The 16841-nt window shown below is 34.7% G+C and overlaps 1 long non-coding RNA gene across 12 annotated transcripts; it reads left to right on the top strand.

The window, feature by feature from the left end:
- Positions 1-238: 238 nt before the first annotated feature.
- LOC127972176 (uncharacterized) lies at positions 239-10826 on the top strand. Of its 12 annotated transcripts, none has more exons than XR_008157026.1 (14): positions 244-548; positions 2578-2688; positions 2749-2835; positions 3263-3334; positions 5062-5359; positions 5796-5863; positions 5945-6018; positions 6843-6914; positions 7017-7074; positions 7144-7213; positions 7383-7507; positions 8421-8807; positions 9838-10056; positions 10182-10826. It is a non-coding gene; the product is annotated as an uncharacterized LOC127972176 (long non-coding RNA). The 12 variants fall into 12 exon arrangements; XR_008157021.1 differs by having other exon boundaries at positions 246-548; positions 2581-2688; XR_008157030.1 differs by having other exon boundaries at positions 239-548; positions 2581-2835; positions 7330-7507.
- The last annotated feature ends 6015 nt before the right edge of the window (positions 10827-16841 follow it).

Raw genomic sequence — 16841 nt, 5'->3', positions numbered from 1 at the left:
GATAGATAGATAGATAGATAGATAGATAGATAGATAGATAGATAGATAGATAGATAGATAGATAGATAAAATATATTTTAATATGCTGTTTATTTATCTAATGATAAAGTTGCATCTCCTGTTGTGACAACATCTTATGAAAACAACATAAGACTAGTTAACTAACAACAGGTTCCATAGCAACCACAAGAGAAGAGGATGAGTCTAACGCACAGCTCGCGCTCTCTCTCTCTCTCTCTCGTGCTGGACAAACTTTGTTCATTAGCTATCAAATGTGACTGGCTTATACACGTCTTGTCCTAAACTCACTCTACGATGAGATACACGCGCTTTTGTCCTCTTGAATTGCGCGGGAACTTCTTTGCGTTTCATCCACACAGAAATGCGTTCTTGACTTTATTCTTACTATCAACACCGTTACATTTAGAAAAAAAGAAAAGAAAAGAAAAAAGCTGTCTGTACGACTGACACGACGCCACAATGAGGTTCTGCTGCTGTTTTCGCCTTTATATCGGATTTATATTCGATATGGATAACAATAATCAAAGGTAAGAAATTTTCAATTCCAGTAAAGCATAGCTGGGTAATCTTAAAAATAATCTAATTTCATGTATTTATGATTAGATTTTATAGGAATAGAATTAACCTACTAAAATGTAATTCTTAAATTGCTTCTTTTATGTTATATATTCTTTATATTAAATATAGGCCACATTTCATATCTTCTATTGGATCATAAATATCATGCTCATGACAATTCTTAATCAATTCAACCACATTTTATAAAAAACATGACCTTTATATAAACCATGACCTTATCAAATCCAGTCATGTATATGTGACAGTTGTAAGTGGTGCCAGACTTAGTTAAAAATTCAATGTACTTTTTCAAACTCGTTAACGTTATATGTAATTAATGGTGAGTAAAATCATGTTGAAACTTCAATGACTGGAACAAAGATTTTATAACGATGAAAATGTTTTACAGTGTAGCTGATTATTCCTTCAGTACTGATGGAAAGATGTAAATGGTGCTGTACCACATTAAAACATCTTGTAACACCTGACCTGAGGCATGTTGGACACTGAAATCCAACATTTAATCTGAAGTTTGAGAGGTTTGATGTGTTTTATAATCCTTGGTTTTAAGGGATAATAGTCTTAAGAGATCTTGAGCAACAGTAATATTAAATTCAGCCTATATTTATCCACAGTCTTAATATTTATCACTAGTTTAAATATTGCTGTAAATTGCAGGTGTATATATAAGCCACTGAATAAGATTATAAATAACAAATTTGGTTTCAATAAAATTTAATAGTCTTTATCAGTCAATAATTTGAAATACAGTAAATGCATACAAGTATACATTTAATGTATAAATACTCTTCTTGGCAATACTGCTGTAAATTAGGCAAGTGTTTGTTATGCTAAGCCCAACTACATTCCAAAAAATTAAGGTATTTTATTACCCTTAATGGTTCCAAATAGAATCTTTAACATCCAATGAAACCTTTCCATTGCACAAGAGGTTCTTTAATGTCTTACAAAAGGTAAACCGCGGTTCTTTTAAGGATTGTTTACTGAAAGGTTTTGTGTAGAACACAAAATGGTTCTTCTGTGGCACGCATCGCTGCGAAAACACCCTTTTTAGAGTGTATTCTGAATGACATTTCCTCAAAATGATTGTGAATAAACTTCCAAGTTCCAACCAAACCAAAGCCAAATATGTTTGATAGTGCTTATTAATACAATGAGATTTTAACTCTATACTGATATTAAATTCTTGGGCTCATTATAGAAAAAGATGCCTATATGAAACCACAAGCAGTTGACTGGCTTCTTTCACAGATGGCATAATGTCTCGAACGCTCAGTTCTCGTTGTAGACGTTCCAAGACATGTACTGCACAGACAGTTGGTTACAAGACCTGTTACAGAGGTCAAAGAAAAATCCCCCTCCCTAAATTCATTATAAATCTACATCATTCTTTTTTGCCTCATAAATATGTATGAATACTATAAGCAGATCTTTTTATTGTTTGATATCTCTCTCCTCACCTCTTTTATTTTCTTTTCTGTTACCACAAAGAGTCATATTGCTTTCAAAAATCATTTGCATTAGAGATTTGCACTGATTGCCCATATATAATTATTCCAGTATTCTGTTCTTGCCTAAGAAGAACGTGACACCACATATGGAGGAGTAAGAGTCTTTATTATCTGACACTGAAAGTTCACAGTTGGTCCCTTTTCCCAAAGCATTTTGATGTGTGTTCGGAGATAAGCATTATCTGGCTTGTATCACTTCATATCTCATAACTGTTACAGATTGCTTATTGTTCCTGTTTTTACTAAAGCCTTAAAAGCCTCATTAAGTATAATCAATGACCTAAAATATCATTATAGTTAAGTACCGATTTGTAAATGTAAAGATGGATGTATTTTCACATGACTGCATATTTACATCTGAAGGACACCTTGATTATTTGATTTTTATATTACTTTAACTTCGAATGTATTTCATAAAAAAGCATATGCATCTGTTTCCTAAGCGTGTACTTGTATTTTGTCCCAGCAGCAGGTCTGGAGCACAGGCCTTCAGAAGACTGTCCACTGGGTCACTTTCCATGTGGCAATATGAGCATCTGTCTGCCACAACTTCTGCACCGCAACGGCCAGAACGACTGTCCCAACAGAGCTGATGAGGACAACACAGTTTGCTTTCTCAGAAACACACTTTAGACAGTTCATTCATTCTTTCAACATGAAACTGTCAAAAGGGTGTTGTGTAATATAGAAGCACATTTCCGCCACAGAATAAAAACATGAAAAAGTAAGAAAAGTAAGAATTGTGAGATAAAAAGTTGCAATTACCCTTTTCACTTTTAAATTCTGTGGCAAAAAAAAATAAAATAAAATACAAACAGTATTGAGAGATGTAGACTCAGAACTCAGAACTGAAAAAAAAAATCTGAATTGTGAGATAGAAAGATTATATTCTTACAACTATTTCACAAAAAGAATATTTCGAAAAACTTGAGAGCGTGTATTGGCAGGAATTTTGTAAATCTACAGAGTAAAATCTGTAAATCTTGTTTTGATGGCACACTATGCAAATGAGAACATTCACCTAAATGACAAATTATTAGCAGTATGCTAAATTAGTTTTTAGGGTGTTTTTTATCATTATTTTCTTCATTACAATACACAAACGAAATGCTTTTGAGTGTTTAATTGGCTTTTTGTGTTGTTTTTGGCAGTTCACTGAAAAGCAACAAGATTTACGTGTTAACCGATGAGGCTTTCATCAAATACATAAAAATACAGAGGCCGTAAGTATGAATAAGCATTTCTTGATCCTTTCTTATCCAGACAAGCTCCTCTTTATAATTTCTGTCACATAAAGTGTAATTGATTTCATAAAACTTGCCTAAGATAGATGGTGTAACTTTAGTATGCATTGACCTTGATTTACTAAAGCTACAAATCAACTCCGGGCTTGTATAATGGAGTTGTCAACCTGTACAGCTAATGCCACATTCATGTGTTACAAAAACAATTGGTTCCTGCATGGAGCTGATTAACATTTATGATCAGCATTCTGCTGAATCCACTGAATCCACTTTAATGATGAGGCCATGGTCACCTTGCTGCTGCTTGTTAATCTCAGTATTGGCAGGTTGCTTTATAGCTTTCCATTAAACTTTGATTTCTATGTGATGCTGTCTGGTGATTAACGAGCCAATTAAAGAACCAGCAGATCACTTTCTATTACAGACCAATATGGACAGGAGTAAGTCAACAAACACTTACAGAAGTTTTCTTTTTTTTAACATTTCAACGTTACACCAAAGGAGAGTAATGCTAATTGTTGTACCAGTTGGTCCTTTTCACAAATTATTTTCCTAAAAAGAATGAATCGGGTCATTAAAAAAATATTTGATTTTGTGGAATGACCCTTGTGCTGTCATTTTAGTATATATTTTTCAGTGGAATATACTGTACAATTCCTTTCAAAGGTTTTTGGTCTGTAAGATATTTTAATTTTTCTGAAAAGAAATAAAATAACTGATATTTAAAAATTGTTTTCACATATTTTAAACATTTTATTTTATTAAATCATAAGATATCATTATAATATGCTGATTTATAATGATTATCAATGCATGTAATACATTTTTCCAGGATTATTTGATGAAGAAAATGTTCAAATTAACAGTTTATGTTTGAAATAGCTTTATTTGTAATATTATAATAATCTGCTTTCACTTTTAATCGCTTAAATGCATCTTTGCTGCATAAAAGTAACCCCAGTTTTATAAATGTAATTAAAAAAAAAAACTTTTTCATTAGAGTTCTATAAAGGAAATGGATATGCAATACCAGGTGTATAAAGACATTAACATTTACATAAATTCACGAAAACTGCTGCTCTAAATAGAAGTGATTTATATTGTTAATGAATAAATGCTTGAATTCTTCTATAACCAACAAAGTTATGCCAACTATGCAAGTACTTAAATTAGTTCTTTTTCCTTCCGCCTCAGTGCTAATGGACGGGAACACCACTGTGTGACATTAAGATTTATTGTAAACTAATTTCAAGCTGCAGTCTGATTGTTAAACTGAGAAAAGCTGGGGAGCCATGAGGGCATTTCAATGCATTCAGACCTTGAGATGGCTTGACATTAAATCAAACATGAAAAGTCATTCATTGTGAAGTTATTTGGAAGATTGCACAATTGTATTTCTGTGTCAAGGAGAAAAGCTAACCTAGAGCTACTGAGAGTACAGTTTTACAATTAAAGAAATTTGTACCGTAGCCACTTCATTGTTTAGCTTATTTTTATAAAGAGTAATTAATCCTCAGCATCATATAAATCAGTTTCATTAATAATTATCAGTGGCCCTCTCCTAATGTTTTCAAAGCCATTATATATATTTAACGTGGTAACCCAGAAATTACTTTGTTTACTGTATAGAGCCACAGCAAAAACACTTTGAGAGTTAAAACGCAATGTTCTGTTGCAATTTACAAGTTTTTCTTCTTTCTTCTTAGGTTTCTCCAGGATAACTGCATTGGCAATGTTGCCATTAATGCTTTTAGTGGACTATATAAGCTGCAAAAACTATAAGTGTCTATTTTTTTCACACAGAAAATAATGTCAAGCACTGTATTTGAAATGAGTTCAGACAGTATTCATCAGCTTTATCTAATACAATTGATAGGAAGATATATCGACATGAATGAGCGCTTGTATTTGCATGATCTTGTGTTGTAGATCTTTGAACCAGAACTGCATCTCCTTTCTTTCCCCTGGAGTGTTCAGTGATCTTCATGAACTGTGAAAGTACTTGTGAGTACAACCTTCAACATATTAGCAAGCTGTAAATGCTGTTCATATATGAAAAATGATATTACCATCTTCCAAATTTAAGTCAGTCATATAGTCTAAACCAACATGATTTCAGTATGCTGGTTTAGGGTTAAAATCAGTGTACAGTATTATTAATGTTGGAAACAGTTGCATAATGTTTTAACATAAAAACTTTTATTTGAAATCATTTGTAACATTAGGAATGGCTTTACAGTAACTTTTGATCTGTTTAATATGTCCTTGCTGAATTATTATTATTTGTTTCTTCAAAAACGTTAAACAAGCCTAAGATTTGTATCTGTATTGAATCCGCCGGTTCTCAGGGTGAATTAGGAATGGCAGCAAAATTCATTATTTTGGCTGATGGTTTAGGGACATTTTTGAAGGTTTTGAAGTGTTATTTCATCTTATTCAGGATTATGGATCACAACTCCATAACAATTACATCCCACAGATTACTGGCCTAAATTTCCTCTTTTTCCTGTAAGTCTTAATCAATCTTCATTTAGGTTTCTGCTGACAGCTTATGATGCTCCGGCTCACCTCATCTCATCATCTGTACAGGTCAATGGTGAAGACCTCTCTAGAACAGCTTCCACCCTCCAGACTCTGCACCATGTGCCCTTTCTCAGCTGGCTGTAAGTATCTGCTTCTCTTCTACTTAATATAAATGTCATGACTTGCTTGATTTTGAATTCAAAAGATGCTGGCAGTAGGCAGCGGGGCAGCTCAGGTTTTGGAACAAAGCTGTGATATACTTTTGTACAAAGAAACTGCCTACGATTCTTTACTCATCAAAAATGTATATCTTGCAAGACATTAGAACTACCCACTGTGAGCCTGATTAAACAATTGAGCTTCCTGTATCCATTTGTTCCAGTTATCATGTCACAATTCCTTTTTCACTCAGACTTTTGGTTCCAGCTTTGTTTTAATTTATATTTTCTCTGATCTAAATAACATAAAAGTAAAAACTCATAGAGCGTTTTAATGGAGCCAGTGTTATTCTAATATCATTAAGATACTTTTTTAAGATATGTTTTTACCAATATTTAAAATGTTTTTACTTTTAAATTGTCTATTTTCATGTTAAATTATAGTTAAAGCTTTAGTAATTTTTTTTGCGCTTTTGTCTTTTTTAAGTCTACATAGTTTATATTATTTTTTATTTCATTTTTTATTATTATTTTAGCTAGTATTTGAGTATTTTTGAGTATTAAGTGATTATTTTTGTTATTTTATTTTATTATTAGTTAACTATAATAACACTAATTGTTGCAAATAAGAAAACTATGAAACTAAATCTCCCTCTATATGCTTAAAAAATGTTTCTGTACTTTTAAGCTCAAGCGGAAAACAAACCGTTTTAACAAAGGAAATAAGGAGTTAAAGAGACAAGTTCCAGAACAGGACCCTCTCAATGTGGTTGATCCTCACTTTTCTCATCCTTGCTGTTTTCTAGGTCATTGAGAGCTAACTTCATACAGAGTTTGCCACAGAACACCTTCCAATCTCTGTATAAGATGGGAGACCTGTAAGTGAAGATAAAGCATTGCAGTAAGTGATTGTGTGCATGGAATCAAAGGGGTTAGTGAGCTATTAGTGAGTTTAATTCGACATGTGTTCTGTGTTCCAGAATCAGAAATTCTAGTAATCACTGAGGTTCAGAGCTTGTAGACGGTGAACGGATGGAGGTAAGCGTGATAACCAAAGGCTCTTGATAAAGGACTTAATAATAAAGCTTGGATACTCTGTTTCTGCAGTGGCTTAGAGGGAGTGGAGATCCCAAATATCCATAAGCATGTTTCAACACATGGATAACCTCTCCTACATGTAAATATTTCATTCAACTAATCTTTCAATAAGAGGAATTCAAAATATCTTTAGGTATTGTGTCACAGTAAAGGAGTAATTATATTCAAACTTAATATCCAAAGTTTTTCAGTTAGATTTTTAGTCCGAAAGTGTAAACCAAACTCAGATGGACTCTCATCTTTTGAAGATCTGCTTGCCAACATGGTTCTTCGTGTGTCAGTGTGGGTCATGGCTTTTATCACCTGCTTTGGAAACCTCTTTGTCATTGGGATGAGGACAGTCCTGCGGGATTTTGTGCTGTGAGTACCAGAGGTATACATTTTACCTACTGTATGCACACATTATATTAAACACTAAATAAATGATACCAGAGGGCACATGACTGTTTTTAAGGTTTATTTCTACTATAATTGTCTGACTGTTATGAAACCTATGTGACGCAAGCAAAAGCAGCAGGCACTCCTGGAAATAAACCGTTTTCTAGGGCACCGAGCTCTCAAATTATAAGTGTTCCTGCACCCATCATGTCCTCTCAGTTGCATCAAGCATTACATATAGCAAGCTATGTCTCAGTTTCCATTTACCTTTTAAAAATGTGGATTTCGTCTCACTGAAAAGCTCTCCCCTATGCTTTCAGCATTCCGATATGTGCGACAGCACTTGACAATATTATTTAGCTCAGGTAGAGCATGTCTAAGATATTTGAAAAGCCTTTTCTCCAGGTCCTCTTGCTGTCAGTCCCCTTTAACCAAAGAGTCTCACTTGTTGACAGTCTCCAGCCTGACATTCAGCTTGAAAGGCTGTCGTGATTGGACGGGAAATCTATAACCTTGTAACAATTCTATTCGCACAGGATTCGCTCTCTATTACAATCACCTTCAGTAATCAATTCTAACTCTTGCTGGAGTTCTTGAGCTGGTGCCATTAATCAGTGCACCCTGTTTGGCATGGGAAGCACTTCCATTTTAGTTTGCAATGTCATTACCACATGTGCTTTGGTCACGTACCTGTGCTGTGCTCTTGTAAATATTGATTTCTGGCCTGCTGGTGGTGTGATTTGTCTTTTAAAAATAAAAATGTATACATTTTATATGTGCAGGAATAGCTCCAACATTCTGGCGCAAGACCAAATTATAAATCAGGAAGCTACTTGTTCATTAATGAGTTCTGCTTCTGGCATCCAGTGAGTAATAGCTGTTTACCACAATGCATCATTTGTACCTAGGTGCAGACTGTCTGATGAGGGTCTATCTGTTTTTCGTTGGAGTCTTTGATGTAAAGTTCTGTGGCGAGTACAACAAGAATGCTAAGTAGTGGATGGACAGCCTACAGTGTCGTATCATCGGCTTCTTGACTATGTGGTCCTCTGAGGTTTCCATCATGCTGCTCACCTATTTGACCATGGAGAAGTTCCTGGTCATTTGTTTTTCCTTTCAGCCACCTGCGACCACACAAATGCCAAACCTTCATCGTTTTGACCTCTACATGGCTGTTGGGTATCTCTATCTCTGCAGTGTGTCTGCTTAATGAGAAGATGTTTGAGAATTATTATGGAAACAATGGAGTGTGTTTCCCCCTTCACTCTGAACGTCTGGAACAGGGATTCTTCTTGGTGAGATCTGCCACTGGTGAAAAATATTTTATGTATTACAGATTTTTGATCTCTTGAAATAAAAAGTCACTCCAGTCCAATACTCTAACCCCTTCCCCAGTAAACCAAGACCATTAATTGAAACTAAGCTGCAAAAAATGTGATGTCACATCCTTTAACTCATTAACATATGACCGCCACAACTATTGGACTGACTTTGTAGATTATTTAAGATATGCTACTATTCAAAGGTTTACGATTTTAATGTAAGTGTTTTTACACTCGTCAAGGCTGCTTGCTTGCTGATTTTAATATTCATTTATTTTTGTAATGGCATAGCTGAATTCTTCCAGCCATTGTGTCACATGATCCTCCAGAAATTATTCTAATATTATGATTTGGTGTTGAATAGAAGTTCAAAAGAACAGCATTTATTTGAAAACTAATTTTTACGTCTTTACTGTCATGTTTGATCATTTTAATAAAAGTATTTTTATAATTAGTATAAGTATTCCTTAAAACAATCTTGCTGACCCCAGTCTTTTGCATGGGAGTGTATTTCACAATGCAAACTTTTAACCTTTCATTATGTACACAGAAAAAAGCCAATAATAACAAATGTAATTTACATATTCTTAACGATATAGAGTGCAAAAATCACCTGTTTAATTCTTTGGGTCCGAAACAGGGTGGGATATGTCATGTAAAACTAGATGATGGCGAGTTTATAAATACATATATTATTGTTTTTAATGCAGGAATCTTTGTTGAGAAAAATAAATAAAAGGTATGGAATATGTTGTTTCAACCTCAGTAATCTGAAGAATATCTGTCTTGTGTTTGTGCCACATATTGTTAATTGCTACTGATGGCACTCGTTTATTCACGACACCAACCATACTGAACTGATGAAAGCTATTTTCCAGCACATTAAGTCTTGCTCTCAGTGGCACACTTAAGAAACCTCTTAGTCACAGTACAGAGACCGTTTTGACCCGTTTTCATTATTCCTTGTGCTGTTGTTCAATCAGTTTTATGTTTATACTTGTAGGACTTAACCTTGTGGCCTTCCTCATCATTGTCGTGTTCTACTCCAGCATGCTTTACTCCATCTATAAGACAGGCATCAATGCCACAGAGCTGCGTGGACGGATGCACAGGGATGTGGCAATGGCAAACAGCTTTTTCTCCATTGTGTTCTCTGACGCCCTCTGCTGGATTCCCATATTTCTGGTCAAAATCCTTTCCCTGCTGGAAGTTGAGGTACCAGGTTAGTTAATCCTACTACATGAGAAAAACATTATGAAGAAAATTTAGAAATTTTATTTTGTATTTAATATCTCTCTCAAGAACAATAACATCTTGGGTGGTGATCTTAATCCTCCCCATTTACAGTGCCTTGGATGCCATCCTGTACACAGACAACCAGCTTCTTTAGAGAGGTGGAACTTTTATGGTGCCATTGGCAGAGACAGGTCAGACTCAGACAGGACCACAAGAGCCTCACCAGCTCTGTTATCCACACGGATCCCTCAAGGCCTTCTTTCTGCCATCACAGCTACACTCACAGACATCTATTTTAGACATAGATGGCAGGTATAGATAAAAATGTTCTATATTATGGACATTGTATTTGTCTGTAGTGGATCTACAGAGTTTTCAGAGTGCCCAAGCACTGAAAGACGATGTCCTGGTAGAGATTCTTTGCTGGTGAACAGGCATAATCATGGATTGCAATCAGATGCTACAATGAAGGCCTAAATGTAGCTATCTATTATTTTTGGATAATAATGAAAAGGCATTAAGATTATGGTAAACATAAAGTGCAAGACCTTGTGCTCTTGCAGTACATCAGAAAAGTCTTTTAAAACAGCTGAATCTGTTACAAACGTTCTAGTCAATAGGTTTTCAGATCATAAACTGATCTGTCTTGACAGAGGATTGGTTGACTTTTAAACTGGCAACAACCAACAGCGGGCATATATTTGTATTTTGCATATGTATATGCTGATTGATTCATTTATTTATAAAAAGGCAAATGCCAACAAATGTTTCATGTTGTTTTCTCTACTACAAAATATTAGTATTAGGCTATATTGTAATTTTTTGACATTTGTTTCTGTATGAACAATGGGCTTTTTTTATATACCAACACGAGAACGGCTAAGTGGCGCCATCTTGTGAATCAAAACGACCATGGATGGAGATATATATATCCATCTATGGTCGTATGGGGCCTCTACAAACTATTTTTTTTATTCCCATAACCTACTCCTCACAGAAAACGTTATGCTTTTTTTTTTTTCAACACACCCAAATACTTAATTCTGTATAATCTATAAGTTTGTTTCCTCATGGGAACCCCAAAATGTCTCCACAAGGTCAAAATTCACTAGTGTGCTATACTTGTGGTTCCCATAACGCAGTGAATACCGGTGCACGAACACACACCTCTTTCAAATCGAGAAAACACACCAGTCTGATAAACACAGATCTTATAAGAGACACTAAAACGTTGGATGTGCATTTAAAAATTGAAGATGGCATGGCAAAAATGTATTTAATATTTAACTAGTCCAAACAAAGCGATCTTTTATTAGCTATTAATTAATTAACTAACATAATAACTTGTGAGGGCAGAGATGGGAGGGGCTTAGCAAATGGGAGGAGCTTACGTCTTCTCGCTACTTGTTTTATTGACATTCGCAACGAGGCAGAGGCTCCGCATACCTTGAGGCAAGTGCGAGAATTTACCCCAGCCGCAGCAACTTTAGGATGGAGCAATAGTCGAGCAAACTCGTCTCCTTTCAGGTACGTCTATTCGCTTACACTGGCGACTGTCATTTGCAACGGTTTAATCTGTCACCTCTGTAAATCCACACTTTGTATAAAATATTCATCTCCACATATCCTGAGCTCCGTCCAACGAAATTATTATGTAAAGTTAACGTTACCTGCATGAAGGCTTATTACAGAAGTTTATTAAGGTCGTGGGAAATGATGCTTACAACATGTTGCGCATGTGTTTATTTTGGGATAAATTTAGTCGCATCAAACACTGACGTCTCAACTTCAACCGACCCCTAGTTTGATCATTTTGAGGGAAAATACAACTATTAGCTATTTATCTGAATTTTAGTTCTATTTGTAGAATCGCCTAACTGTTATTCGCAGGTTTCTATGATTACTGCATCCGTCCTTTTCAAGTAATAACCTATATATTTCTGTTTTTTAAATTGCCTCTTGGTAAGGAATACATCATAATGAAGAATATGGCCAGACTCTGATGTTTCTGATACATGCACTAGTTCCTGTTTAAATAAATAAATAAAACAACAAGCAACAGTTTAATATGCAAAGTTATATAGCCATATTCAGTATAGACTTACATTTATGTAAATAAATAATGCTTCTGGGAATGACAAAAGTTTAAAGTGCAATTTACTATGAGTGAACTGTTTGTGAAATATTTCTAATAATTTAATAATTTTAATAAAGTAATAACTTTCTGTAAAGCAGTTTGTGATGAAACATTTTAGGTTTCTTGATGAAGCTGCTTATATGAAACTGCAAAGCTGGTACATAAATATAGAAATAGCAGTATGCTAATAATTTAGCTTATGATGACCAAGAATAACCTAAATGCATTTCAGGTCTCTAGGTGAAGTTACATGTCTTGTACTTGGCTTCTTGCCTGCACCAGTTTTTCCACAAATAACGATTCTTCTTGACCTTTCCAACAAAAATATCAGTGATTTGTTGTGACTCATTCTCTTTAGCTGTCATTCCAGAGTGTATTGAATCATTCTGACAGAACATATCTTTGAAGAACATCCTACATAAGCTTGTTTCTAAGGCAACCGCGCTGGCTTTAGAACGCTTCTATAAATATGCGAGTAGGTGGGCAGGAGCTGTATGATCTGGTATTATTTACATAGTCTTATTCCTTTTCATTTTCTTTAATGTTCTTCATGTTCATCCGCCAACACATATTTCTGAAGGTGCATGTAAACTTCATCTAATTAGCTTTGATCCAATTCACTTGCTGTTCAATTATGACTTGGTGTGAAGACATTGGCCGAGGCCCAGGGACATTCAAACACCCACGTCTTCACGTGTCACTTGAGACAGAGGGTGTCTTTTGTGAGTGTCAAACGCTTGATTGTTGAACCTGAGCCAACGGCTGATTTCCTCTTCCCATCTTGAAGGCTGAACAATGAACGCTTTTGTGCGTATCGATGCTGGCCACTGAAAAAGAACAGAATCACCTGGCCGTAACCAGATATGAGCAGCGGTGTCAGTGGCACCGGTTCTTTGCCATGTAATAGGGTGATGAGTAGTAAGCTCCGCCCATTAGAAATATTTCATGCTTCTAATTGGATGTAAGGTATTGGCTGTGCCTCTGTTTGCTAACAGGCGAGCAGTTAGAGGGGACAGGTGCAAGGTGAGGACCCAGATGCCCTGAAAGACCCCATTATCAGTGGAGCGGAAAGAACCGGTACAACAACCCTGAGAATGCTGCATTCATAGGCATCACCTTTGCTTTATTTAGTTTTTGTTTTATTTATTATTATAAATTTATATTTATTAAAATATCCTAAATATTTGAATAAATATATTTACATTAATATATATTATTGTTTTATTAATATTTAAATAAATATATTCAGATAAACGTTTATTATTGTATTATTTAAACTTTTAACCATTGGTATTATACTTTTATTTGTGCTAGTGATACCTTAATTTTTTGCTTGGTGGGTGATAAAAAAGACACTGGTAACACTTGGCCATAAATAAGAATCTGAATATCATAGTCATTTGGACATTTTATTTTATTTTATTATTGTTATTTTAATTTTATTTATTTTTTTGAAGCCTTTGTTGTTATTGTTATCTAAAACTAGTAAAAATATAGTTTTAATTAATTTAAATGAAGTTAAATAAAATATAAATATTAGATGAGAAACTTAAATGTAAAAATCTTAAATGAAAATTATATAAATTTATATATAATGAAATAAAATTGATAATAAAAAAACAAAGCTAGTCAGAAATGTTAAAATTAAACAAAAAGGAAAAAACATAAAATTAATCAAATTTAAACTAAAATTAAAGTTAAAACTGAAAGTATAATAATATAATTCAAAATATTAATGATAATAATATATAAAAAATAACAATGGTAGAAAGCACAAAGCAATCAGCCAAAATTCAATCTGAACATATTAGTAACTGTAATGCATAAAATCAAGTAAATACGCAAATCAATAAAAATTTTGATTTATTTAAGAAGCAGGGGGCTAACATTTCATTTTAAAAATGTAACGCCCCTAGGCTTGTCATTAAACATCTAAAACATGTAAATGACATCCTAAAACACCCAAGACATGCTTTGTTTTTTGTGTGTTGTGATGAGGAGCAGGTGCATGGCTCTCAATGTGGCCCAGATGGCAGCTGAAGCACTTCGACTGGACGTACATGAGATCAGGTTGAAAGAGCTTCTTTGATGAGTCACATGATATGTTCTCACCATTCCAGGCATTAAACTATTGGTTGGCACGATGTAGTGTTTCAAAACTATTCAACATGCCTTCTGCGTTTCCCTCTTAATGGCCAAATGCTGCAGCTTTTTCCCAAAATCATTGATTCTACTAAGAGGTCGTGTTGAACTAAAGCACTCTAAACTCAATATGTGCATATGCTCCAAAGTGTTTGCACTTGTGCGAATGATTGAGAAATAACATGTTAAGTGGGTCAACAGAGACAAAGTACACACTCATCCAGCTGAATGCGTGGCTCGATTATTTGCAGTGTAGCAGATGTTTGTTGCTGTTGCTTACAATTGCTCCCTTCTTTTCTCTAGAATTTACAGATAAAGGCTCATCCGAGTACAGTTAACTTTAAATGAGTTTATTCTAATAATAGGCGTTCATCATTTATTTACCAGGCCCTTCTCTGCGAATGCAAATTCAGATGTCCCTCGCCATGGCAACAGCCTGCTGAATTCTCGCAGGGCCCGGAGGTGTTGGCTTCCTTCGCCAAACTCTTGCCTACTTCTCTCAGCCCACAGAGACCTGCTCTGCATTTCAGGAGCTTGTGAAAGAGCATTTCACATTGAACTGTGTCTGGAAACTTTCTTTGAAAGCATGTTTTAAAAGCAAGTGTGACATTATCTTCTTTAGTTTTTGATATGATATGATATACTCCATTTTTAGGCCTGTGTATGCTACGTCAATGTCCTTTCTTATGGATTTTAACGGTATTCTTTAAACATGCACGCTTGTGGCAGTCTTGCATGTGCTTGATTATTTATATTGTATTTATTTTATATTAACCCTAGAGGGCGCAGTTGCACCATTTTTTTAGATTGCACAATACCTTTTAAACAATAACTGATTAATTTGCATTTATGCAACTAATGTTACAAGTTCTGTATCAAAACCATAGTTTTAAAATGTAAAATTTTTAAACTACAACTAAAAGTTAACTAACTAAATAAAATGAAATTTAAAAAAAATGGCACAAAGCATAGACCTCAAAAGCTTTGGGGTCAGTATGTTTTTATTTTAATTTAATACTTTTGTTCAGCATGGATGGGTTAAATTGATTAAAAGTGACAGTAAAGATATTTACAATGTTACAGATGATTTCTATTTCAAGTACATATTGTTTTTCAACTTTCTATTAATCAAAGAATACTGAAAAACACGGGGAAAAAATCTATTGCATTTTCCTATATTTTAAGCAGCGCTATTGTTTAACATTGTCAATTATATATACATAATATAATTATTTTGAGCACCAAATCAGCATATTAGTATGATATCTAAAGGATCATGTGACACTGAAGACTGGAGTTAGTAGAAAAGAGTTATTTTAAAGTTTAATATTATTTCACAATATTATTATTATTCTTTTTTTTTTTTTTGCTTTATTTTTGATTGAATAAATCATGAAGAAAGCATGAAGAAACTTTTTTTCATTTTATTAAAATCTAACTGGTGGTGTAAAATTGCTCTCACTTTCATTAAAAATGGTACAATTTCCTAACAACAACTTTGGATCTGTCCTGAAACAAAATCCATGAAGACCACATCATGTCCTCAAAAGTGCTTTACTCTTCACCAAAAACACCAACCCTCCTTCATAGTTGTAATTTAATTACTTAAGTGATATTGTGGTTTTCCATGAGGTACACAAGCTGAACTTTTTATCTTTTTTCTTCACTTTACATTTGAATAGCAGAAATTGTATTAACTCTAGTGTATTATGCAACATCACAAAGTGTGACTGAGCAAGATCCGGGCAAAAACACAAATTGTATTTTTCTTGTTGTGCCACACAGTATATCCATTCTTCAGTGTACTAGCTGGCAAAACAACTTACTTTTAAAACAGAAAACGCCTATAAGTGCACACAAAGTGGGTTTGTATTTCTCATGGAGGGTAACAGTGGAAAAATCTGTTCACGTAGGTGTGGACTGTTTCTGGTGCTATTTCTAACTAAAGGTAAGAGTGTACTTTTTTCACAGGGGTTGCTCATTAATCTCTGAGGGTTTACACCCATGATGCAACAATTCCCATTACACAGTCTGTCTCCAGCTTTTCTCTTAGTAACTGAATAAGGCCAATCCATACCAGAGCCTTGTAATTCTAAGTGTAGGAATCCCTCTCCACAAACACGAGACGTGCAAGACTCTGCATTATCTTCAGGGAATCCCACCCTCTGAACTTTCACAGGATGAGCACATAATGACTTAGACTGCCGGAAGGGCTTGTTTGTGAGATCTGTTGAAGAGATCTGCCCACTGCAGCGTTTCCTACTGTACTTCTCTTTCTTGTTCTTTTTCCGTCTTCCTTTTCCTCTCTTATTTTGTCACTGGGGCGGCACGGTAATACTACACCTGCCTGTTCTCATACGTTGTACTGTAACTGGCTGAACTGCTTTGAAAAGTGCGAGGGGGTTAAAACACACTTGCAGCGCAGAGCAGGGCTCCTATCTGGCTGCATCTCCCCACACACACACACACACACACACACACACACACCCATG

The sequence above is a fragment of the Carassius gibelio genome, chromosome B15 (genome assembly GCF_023724105.1).
Source record: "Carassius gibelio isolate Cgi1373 ecotype wild population from Czech Republic chromosome B15, carGib1.2-hapl.c, whole genome shotgun sequence".
NCBI classification, from domain to species: Eukaryota; Metazoa; Chordata; class Actinopteri; order Cypriniformes; family Cyprinidae; genus Carassius; species Carassius gibelio.
This window is presented reverse-complemented; position numbering and strand designations above follow the sequence as displayed.